Below are 9,279 nucleotides of genomic sequence, written 5' to 3' on the forward strand. Positions count from 1 at the left end.
TTCAGAGATGTACTGAATTATCATTTGTCTTTGTGAATTTGTGCTTTTCCATACACACATACACACACACACACACACACACACACACACACATACACACTAATTTCTCTCCCGGAGTCAAAGAATGCATGTAATAATTAGTCCTGACTAATTATTTGAAAGAGAGGGAGGGAGGGAGGGCAGGAGTGGCGGGGAGAGGAAGAGGGAGAGGGAGAGAGAGAATCCTAAGCAGACTCCCCGCTGAGCATGGAGCCCAACATGGGACTCAATCCCACCACTCCGAGATCATGACTGGAGGTGAAATCACGAGGCAGACACTCAACCCACTGAGCCACCCCAGTGCCCTGGTAGAGGGTGTTTTTGACCACCTGAGTAGACTGCCAGTCAGGCTACAAAGAGAATTACTTGCTCTGAGTGGAAAGTAGAGTGGAAGACTACAAGGGAGTTGACCTTGTTGAGGACCTACTCTGCACCTGGCAGTCTATCCAACATTTCATATGCTTCAAATAATTTAAGCTTGCAGGATAAGCTGTTACTGTATCCAAGTGGCAGATGCCCATAAGGTTTTGTGGTATGCTAGGAAGGGAAAGATTGAGGTTCAAACCAGGTCTGTCTGATTCCCAAGTCAGTGCCTCATGATGAAAAATGCTGTGACTAATTTCAAAGCTGACTTTAGGATGAGACAGTTTATTAAATGAATGGCTCTATCCCCATATTTCTTCCAAAGTGACCTCTGGGACCCAGTCATAGGAGATGGGCTTTGCCCTGTTATTTCTATGACAAATGACTAAATTATGAATTTGAGAGCATGCATCATCTCATCAACATCCAGTTTATTGTGTGGAACTAAAATGAGCTCAAATGAGTATTAGGTGAATGAATGAATGAATGAATGAACGAACGAACAAATGTGTTTCTCGAGGTATTAACATTTTTAATTCCAGTATCTTTATCGGAAGTTTTCATTAAGTGAGTCTCGTGATTATCTCTATCAAGTTCATGTCACACGCTTGTTAAAATCAATTCATCAGCACATCCCAGACCTCTTGAATCAGAATCTCTTAATTGAATCTGCTGGAGGTCTGCATTTTAAGATGGCGATTCCAAACCATATAAAGTTTGTGACCGATGCTATGGAGCAAATTAGCTAGCTGAGCAAACTCATTTCCTTTAGGCAACAGGAGCCTGGAGTAAGCCTGGGGCCTCCACCCCTTGGGCGGGTCTCAGAAGAGGGTAGAAGAGAGGAATCCTACAGCAACATCTAACTTGTGCCAAACTGATCAGTACGTTGGAAATCCCTGAATTGCCTTGATCTCTTTTTAAATCTTTTTCTTTTTTTTTTTTTAAAGATGTTATGTATTTATTTGACATAGATAGAGACAGCCAGCGAGAGAGGGAACACAAGCAGGGGGAGTGGGAGAAGAAGAAGCAGGCTCATAGTGGAGGAGCCTGATGTGGGGCTCGATCCCATAACGCCGGGATCACGCCCTGAGCTGAAGGCAGACCCTTAGCCACTGTGCCACCCAGGCGCCCCTCTTTTTAAATCTCTTTCAACCCTAATTGATATTTGGTTTTAAAATTGTGATTATTTTTAAGAAAAGAATACATACGATTTAAAAAGTCCAAATGATGTTAATAGGCATGTAAAACAAAATATCCCCTCTACTTCCTTTCTTCCATTTCCTCCTCCTCAGAGGTAACCATTTTTAATTTTAAAAAATTATTTCTTTAAAAATTATCCCAATTTTCCTAGTACCACATGCATTTACTCACATATCTTGCTTCATCACATTCAGACTTTATTACTTGTATTTTAATAAATGAGAATTTTAGTTTTCCTATACTCTCCCCTTCCTGTCCCCCATACAGCTAACCACAGTCTTTTCATTATTAGATATTGTGATTATTGTTCAGTGCTCAATCAAGGAGTAGACTATGAACACACATTTTTTCTTGTACAAGCTCTTTGTTTTTCCTGGGGCTAACAAGTACCTCATTTTCTAAAAACTCTATTTATTTATCCCTCACTAAATCTCCCCTTACCTACCACAATCTTTAGACTATGTCCCTTAATTTTTCACATGATCAAGTCCATTAGGTAATTTACCATTTTTACCATATTTTTTTAATGTAGATAATCCGACTTCGATTCTCCATCTATGTCCTCCAATCTCTTTAGACTGTGACTTCTATTATTTTGCCAATTTCCTTTCCTTCTCATCTATACAGGATGCTAGTTTTGGTATCTTTTTCCTTATTTATTTACTCTTCTTTTAGAGGAAAACACCCTCCAGTAACTAACTGAGAAAGAGTATAACAGAGTGAAACTGTTTGAGGCTTTGCCTGTCTGAAAACACTACTAATCTTCCATTACCTTTGATTTGGAGTTTTTATGGACAGAAAATTATAGACTGTAGATCACTTACTTTAAAATTTTGAAGGCACTATTTTTCTCTGTCTCCCAAAAGAGCTGTTAGGAAGTCTACCAGCATTGTGGTTCCCTGATATCTGATTCATTTTATGTGTGAATCTGTTTTTATTTTCTATTTGGAAATTTTTAGGCGGTTTTTGTTTCAAATACGTATTGACATGTGTAGTCCATGGGCCCTTGCAATTTGAAGATATTTACCCTTTGGTTTTGTTTTCCTGCTTTGATCATTTTCCTCTTTTGTATTTCTTTGCTCTTTTTTTCATATTTTCTATTATTCTATAATTTCATTACTCTCTTTTCTTGCTGCCCATCTATTTGTTTTGCTTTATTTTTTGGATAACAGCATCCAAATATTCTAGTGAATTTTTTAAATTGAAGCTATTATATGTTTATTTTATTTTAATTCCAATATAGTTAACATACTATTTTATTTTTAATTCCCAAGAGCTTTTAAAACACCCTGTTCCAGATTGCAGACACTGCTTGTCTAGTTTTGTCTAAAATAGACTATGTGTTTCTTTCCCTCATTGTGTGTGTGTGTGTGTGTGTGTGTGTGTGTGTGTGTGTGTTAGGAAATTTTTAAGAGAAGGAGCAGTTAGAAATATCTTTAAAATTTTGAAATAATCTCTTAATTCTATAGGTACAAGAGGAGTTAAAAAGTTACATTTTCACATGACCAATATTTTACATCTATGATACATAGAATGAGCTTTACAAAATGCCCTACAAGGAAAAGAACCCATTTTGTTATTACCATGGAAAGCTGAATTAATTCTAATTGGGTAAATCTGGCAGTAGACACCAGGTGTCCTGAGTCCCAGTTTAAGAGACTTCACCTTAATTAGAAAATTGGTTCTCAAAGATTATTTATTATTACAGACAGCTAAACAGCTTAATGAAATCATGGGCCCCATATCAGATCCATCAAATCAAGAGTCCCTTAGTGTGAGACCGAGAAATTACATACATACCTGTATCAACTTTTTAAAGAAGTTTCCCAGATGACTACAAGGCCAAGTTGGGAAACTATTGCATGGATATATTTTTGTGCCCTTAACCCTTCTCAGGTGATGGTGACTAAACCTTTTTATCTGTTTCTCATAAAAATATTCCCTCAAGACTAGGTCATCTGCCATTTGGAACAGAAGGGCGAGATTGCAGCTGTGTCGAAAGTCTGTTGCATCATTTCGTTATTGGATGTACCCATGAAACTGCACCAGTCTCCTTTGCCTTACATTGTGTTTGTCACAGGCCAAGAATAAAGGTCTTGATCTGCCACGACTGCATTTCCTTTCTCCTTGTCCAGCCTCATCAGATGCCACTATTTTCCATTTTTTTCCATAAGGGCCCTCGCAACACAAATGGTGAATATCATACGTACCCTGTATGCCAGCACAGTGGCTTTCTCGCCTCTGCCATCTTGCCTTGCTATCACATCTCCTTGTCTCACCACATGTTGCAAGAGTAAATGGTATTAGTGTCCTGTTTCTTGAGCTGTATCTTTCAAAAAAGCATTCAGAATAATATGTGGGGTAGATCAGTATAAGGAGAGCCAACGTAACGGACAATTTTACCTCAAGTACCCCATTTTCTGCTTGTTATATCCCTTCACCTCACACACAAAGCCCCCCAGCTGTTTTTACAGAGGGGTGGCCAACACTCACCAAGAATGTCCCTGCCTCCTTGAACCATATCACAGTCCCTTAGAGTCACAGCCTTAAAACAAACACACTCCAAATTCATATTTGTTGAAGGAGACCAGTACTAACACAACTGCAGAACGCCCATTCCCTTCCCTCAGCCCTGCTGCTGCCAAAAGAAATTAAGACCTTATAGTCACTAGCCTGATCTTGAACTGCCATTGTAAATAAAATGTGACAGCAGATTTAATTGTTGAGAATCAGATCCTTAGTTACTTAGAACAATATTCGACTGGGGAATTGGCTGGAAAAAAAAAAGTGCTTTTATGGAACAGACCTCGCCTGCCTTTCTTCTCATTGCAGAGTCCAGGGGACATGTGACCTAATGTCAGCCCCTCACCAGGCAAAATTCCAAGGATGTGGAGTCAAAGTTGTCATCATATGATACACAACAGAATTACACTTTCCTCTACCACACATAAAAGGGGACAAAGGTAGACAAATAGGCTGGGCTTAGAAATAAAAAGGGACACTATCAAACTGCAGGGAGTTTGAATTAGAATAGGGTCATCATGAAATCACACTTTCAATGAATTTAGAGCCGTAAAAAGACCAGGTAGTATTTGTACCATGGCCTCTCAAAAAGCATTCTTAAAAAATTGCCTACAGAAATTGTCTATATGTGTGCATACTTGTTTATTCTCAGAAATGCAGGCCAATCCTCCCTACACATACTCACATATCACCACGCACAGTAACACGCAGGTTTGGGGGTAGCCAAAAACAAAACACACGGTTCTCTCTGTAGGTCAAAGTCCAAAGCTGAGAGGCTTCAGGAACATGTCAAAATGTTCTTGCCACTGAGAACAGAGGCCTTAGGAGGACATGGACATATTGCCTGGAGATCACATACCGATACCCTCTAGGAGCCTAGAGGAATAACAGACACTTGCCTGTAAAGTGCCTTAAAGATCAAGATCCCCATGAACGAAGGAAGAATTATTCTGGAAGACATCAGAGTGCTAAGAGATGAGTCAACCTTCAGGCCACAAGTGTGAGTAAGGGGATGAAGAATTATCAGGAAGTGAACACCAGACCTGGCTGGTTCTCGTGGTTTCCCCATCTCCGGTACACGCATAATTACTAGAACCTAGTTCGGGCGTGTGTAACTGTTAAGACCTAGTTGAGCATAGGACAGGTGTGAATTCCTGCTGTGCTGAATGCCCACCAGCCCACAACCAGAAGTCACATGGGAATTTGAGTGAGAGCTGTTACTGAGAACCTCAAAAAGGGCAGATGGGGTCCAACCACTATTCAGCATCTGCATATCTAAACCCCCAAATAATAATGGCTTATATTTGCATAGCATTTTATAACAGTGTCCCCTTTGATTCTCACTTCCATGTTAGTTCCGTTTTATTGGTGGGCAAGTTGAGGCCCAGGAAAGCTAGAGGAGTTATCCAAGATCACCCAGCAGACAGCTGAGAGTCCAATTTTAGTTTTCTGACCTCACTATCAAAATGTTTCTTTTCTGATCCATAAAGAAAATTTTGATATGAACCAATTCTGAATTTTTCCATGCCTTTTCTCACTGACATCTTCCTCCAACATCCCTTCGCATAATGCTTCACATAACTAGTTAATGATCTCAACATTTAAGGCTGGAGGGGGCCATCCACTCACCTGAATACCAGCAACTGTAACACTGCATTAGAATTGTCTGCAAAAACGGCCAGCCCTGTGGACTGGCTGAGGCCTCCCCTCTCCTGTGTGGGTGTGAAACTGCAGGCGAGGGCACCTCTACAATTCTGCCATCGTGAGTTCCAAACCCCACCCTCCGACTCCATTATACAAAAAGCAAACACAAGGGTTGACCTCCTTTAATGTGAAATCCCCGCTCCAACCATCTCGGACAGAAAGTGGCCTTTGGGTGCCCTGTCTGCCATAAATGGGATTGGATCAACGCACTGGCCTTTTCTGGCACCCCAGAAACCAGAGACTTTCCTCCCCCAGCAATTCGTGTGCAGCACGGAGAGCATGAATCTTGGATGCCGTTTCAGAAGGAACCACGAGTCATTTATTCTTAGTCTAAAATTGGCAGCCTTTACGTTTTGGGGAATTTTTAATAGGACTAGCAGAGGAACCAACATTCGGGATTATTTTCTCAGTGTGGGGTTAGATGTTTAATGCGTATGTTTGCCCTGAGGACCCTACACCACATACTATAAACCTTTGTTAAAATGCCTTTCTCCTCCCCAACTATTAGCATTTTCCTGTGCATATTGTTCATTTGTAACAGTCCCAGCCAAAAGGTTATAAAGCTACGTTCCCCCACAGACCATTATTTTTGTGCTAATTAATTAGCGAAACCAATATCTCAGATATGAAATTCCAAGCTCCAGTTACTCCATTTGGCTGAAAATCTGTTTTTCTAATTATTGACTACTTTCTGCTACTTTAAGTCCACCACCTAAGTTCTTGGACAGAGCAACTCCTGGGAGCTGGGGAGGTCTCCAATGGCAACACAGTTCCACGTCCAAGGGGGGAGTGGGAGGAAGGGATTGCAGCTGTCGGAGTCACTGAGGATTTGGGAGGAAGTAAGAGGAAGAGAAAGAGGAGATTTGCAGGGCCGACTTAAAAAGGAAAAAGGCCTTTTGACAAAATTTCAGGGAGGTGTAATCCTCTAAAATTACCTTTACACTCGTAGAGGCAACACAGTCTTCAAAAGATATGGGCTAAGGGAATAACGATTCAGACTCCTCTGGGACAAAATCTGCACATATACTGTTGTGTTCCTTTGCCCTTGATTGTTTGGTTTCGTTTTATTTCTGAAATCCTGGAGCTGCTTAAATTTTTGTGTCTCATTTGATAGGAATTTAGGCAGATTGTTTTCTCATTACTCTCGGTATTTACCACTTACATTGCATATCTGACTGTTTACATCTGGGGATACATGCAAACACCTATACACACATGTATGCGTACACACACACACGGGAGAGATTTTGGAACCTGCCTAAAATATGATTCAGTAATCTGTCCACAAGATTGGGAGATTGGACAGAACACAAGGAGCAGTGATTTGCAAAAAATAAAATACTGGGGCATATTTTTACTCTGCTGAGCTGGAAGAATTTAATAAACCACTTGGCTATCACCTAAAAATCAGACAAATACAAACAGGTATATCAGTAAAAAATAGAGATCAACATAAAAAATAAACATGGGAAATATACATATTTACCTCCGATGTTTATTATAGGTCTATAGTTACAGCTATGGTGGTGATATCAAATATACATATACATTTTTGTCCTGTATTTCTTTTCTAGTTATAATGGCTTTATAAAGGTAACAGGGAAGGTCACTAATGTTCCTTGAGCAGAAACCATGCTGCAGGCACTGGGAAAGCTGTTCCACGCATGCTGTCTTATTGTAACTTGTAACAACCAAAGGAGCCGCCTTATCCCAAGCTAGCAGGTGAGGACACTGATGCTCAGAGGTTACATAATGTGAGTAAGGTCAACTTCTTAGGACGTGATGGAGAAAGGACTTGATTCAGCTCTGTCTAGAAGAAAACCCAGGCTTTCTCCAAAACACGTTTCTTGGAAAAATGGTTACACAGCACACATCTACATATAGTTTTTTCTTAAAATCACAATTGTGCTTTTAACTCTTCTATGTGTGGACTTCAAACTCCCAAAGACCAGTCTCTGAGTACATACAAAAGTATCATTGCCATAGGCCTTTTTACGCTGGCCGAATGGAAGGTCATTCCTCGGCAGCAGACAGCACTAAGTCGGGGCTTTCAAATCAGACCAGAACTTTGTAGGGGTGTGAGGGGCAACGAAGAGGGGGAGGGAAGGGCAGAAATGACACAGTCTGAACAAGAACAGTCAGAGACGAAAGCCATGGAATTATTTTGCTAAGGGCGATTTTTTCCTCCAGAATCCACGGGACTTGTCAACGTTTGGTGCCCTCCCTGTACACATTCACTCGCCACCTGCCAGACATGGGACTCGTTGATGTTTGGTGCCCTCCCTGTACACATTCACTCGCCACCTGCCAGACAGGGCCCTCAGCTCCAGAAACTTCATAACCTCACACTACGACTTACGACCACCCATTCTCCCATACTCTGATAAATGAATCCATTAATGATCATAACTAGCCATCAGTGAAAGGTGAACTCTTCCTCTCCCTCACTCCCAGATGGTGTCTCTGCTTTCAAGAGAACTTGGGAAGTTTTAGTCAAGGAAAATAACTCAGGTGTCATTTGAGATGTCGTGGGAGAAATTCTCTCATCATTTACATTTTACATATTTCCCCAATTTTTATTATCCTCGTACCACCAGTATGATTTTGTCATATTCTCTTACAGGCTCAGTATTTGTCTGTAATTCTTTGCACAGGCCCTGATGTTTTACTGATGCATAGTTCATTGTGTTTGTGTCTTAGGTGAGGGCTGAGCAGTTTATTAAATGGTCTCAGCCAGGTGGGGTAAACACATGCTAGGGTTCTGTTTTTCACCAATCACCTTCTTCTCAACTGGTGACAATGAAAAGGCAACGTCCCAGGATTTTATTTACCTTCTGCTACCTGGTAAAAGCAAGAAGTGTGAGAAAGAGAAGCCGGACGGCCATGTTTTAATGTTTTCAAGACTAACGGACAAATTAAGTGTTTTAAAAATGAGGCACTATGGTCCTTTCATCTTTTAATAACAGCTAGTGCTTCTTCCATGGATCTATAGAGCAAGCGCTACGACGCGAAGTATCTCACTGAATCCTCACGACGACTGTATGGGGTAGCGACTGTTACCATCCTCATTTTACAGCCGGGGAAACTGAGGCACAGGGAGATTACAAACCTGCAGGAACATCCAAAGCCGACACACCAAAGAGCCAGCAGGCACACCCACGCGCTCGGATTCAGACCCCGTTTTCTTATATAACGTCTATGAAAAATAACAGAAAAACGAATTTGTAAGCACCTGAAAGATCACAGGCTACCAGGTAAAATACTGTTTTGTGAAGAAGACGAATGCATACCCTTCCAATTTACTTCCTTCAGATGACTCTATTTCTCTTCCATTGTATTCTGACATTTGCAGCCAGCACAGAATCAAAGATTATTGGGTATTTGTCTGTGGTAACATCAATTTTGAGATGCTGGACACTCTGCCAGAAAGTTAACAGCATTTTTATTTTT

The sequence above is a fragment of the Ursus arctos genome, unplaced genomic scaffold (assembly GCF_023065955.2).
Source record: "Ursus arctos isolate Adak ecotype North America unplaced genomic scaffold, UrsArc2.0 scaffold_18, whole genome shotgun sequence".
Taxonomy (NCBI): domain Eukaryota; kingdom Metazoa; phylum Chordata; class Mammalia; order Carnivora; family Ursidae; genus Ursus; species Ursus arctos.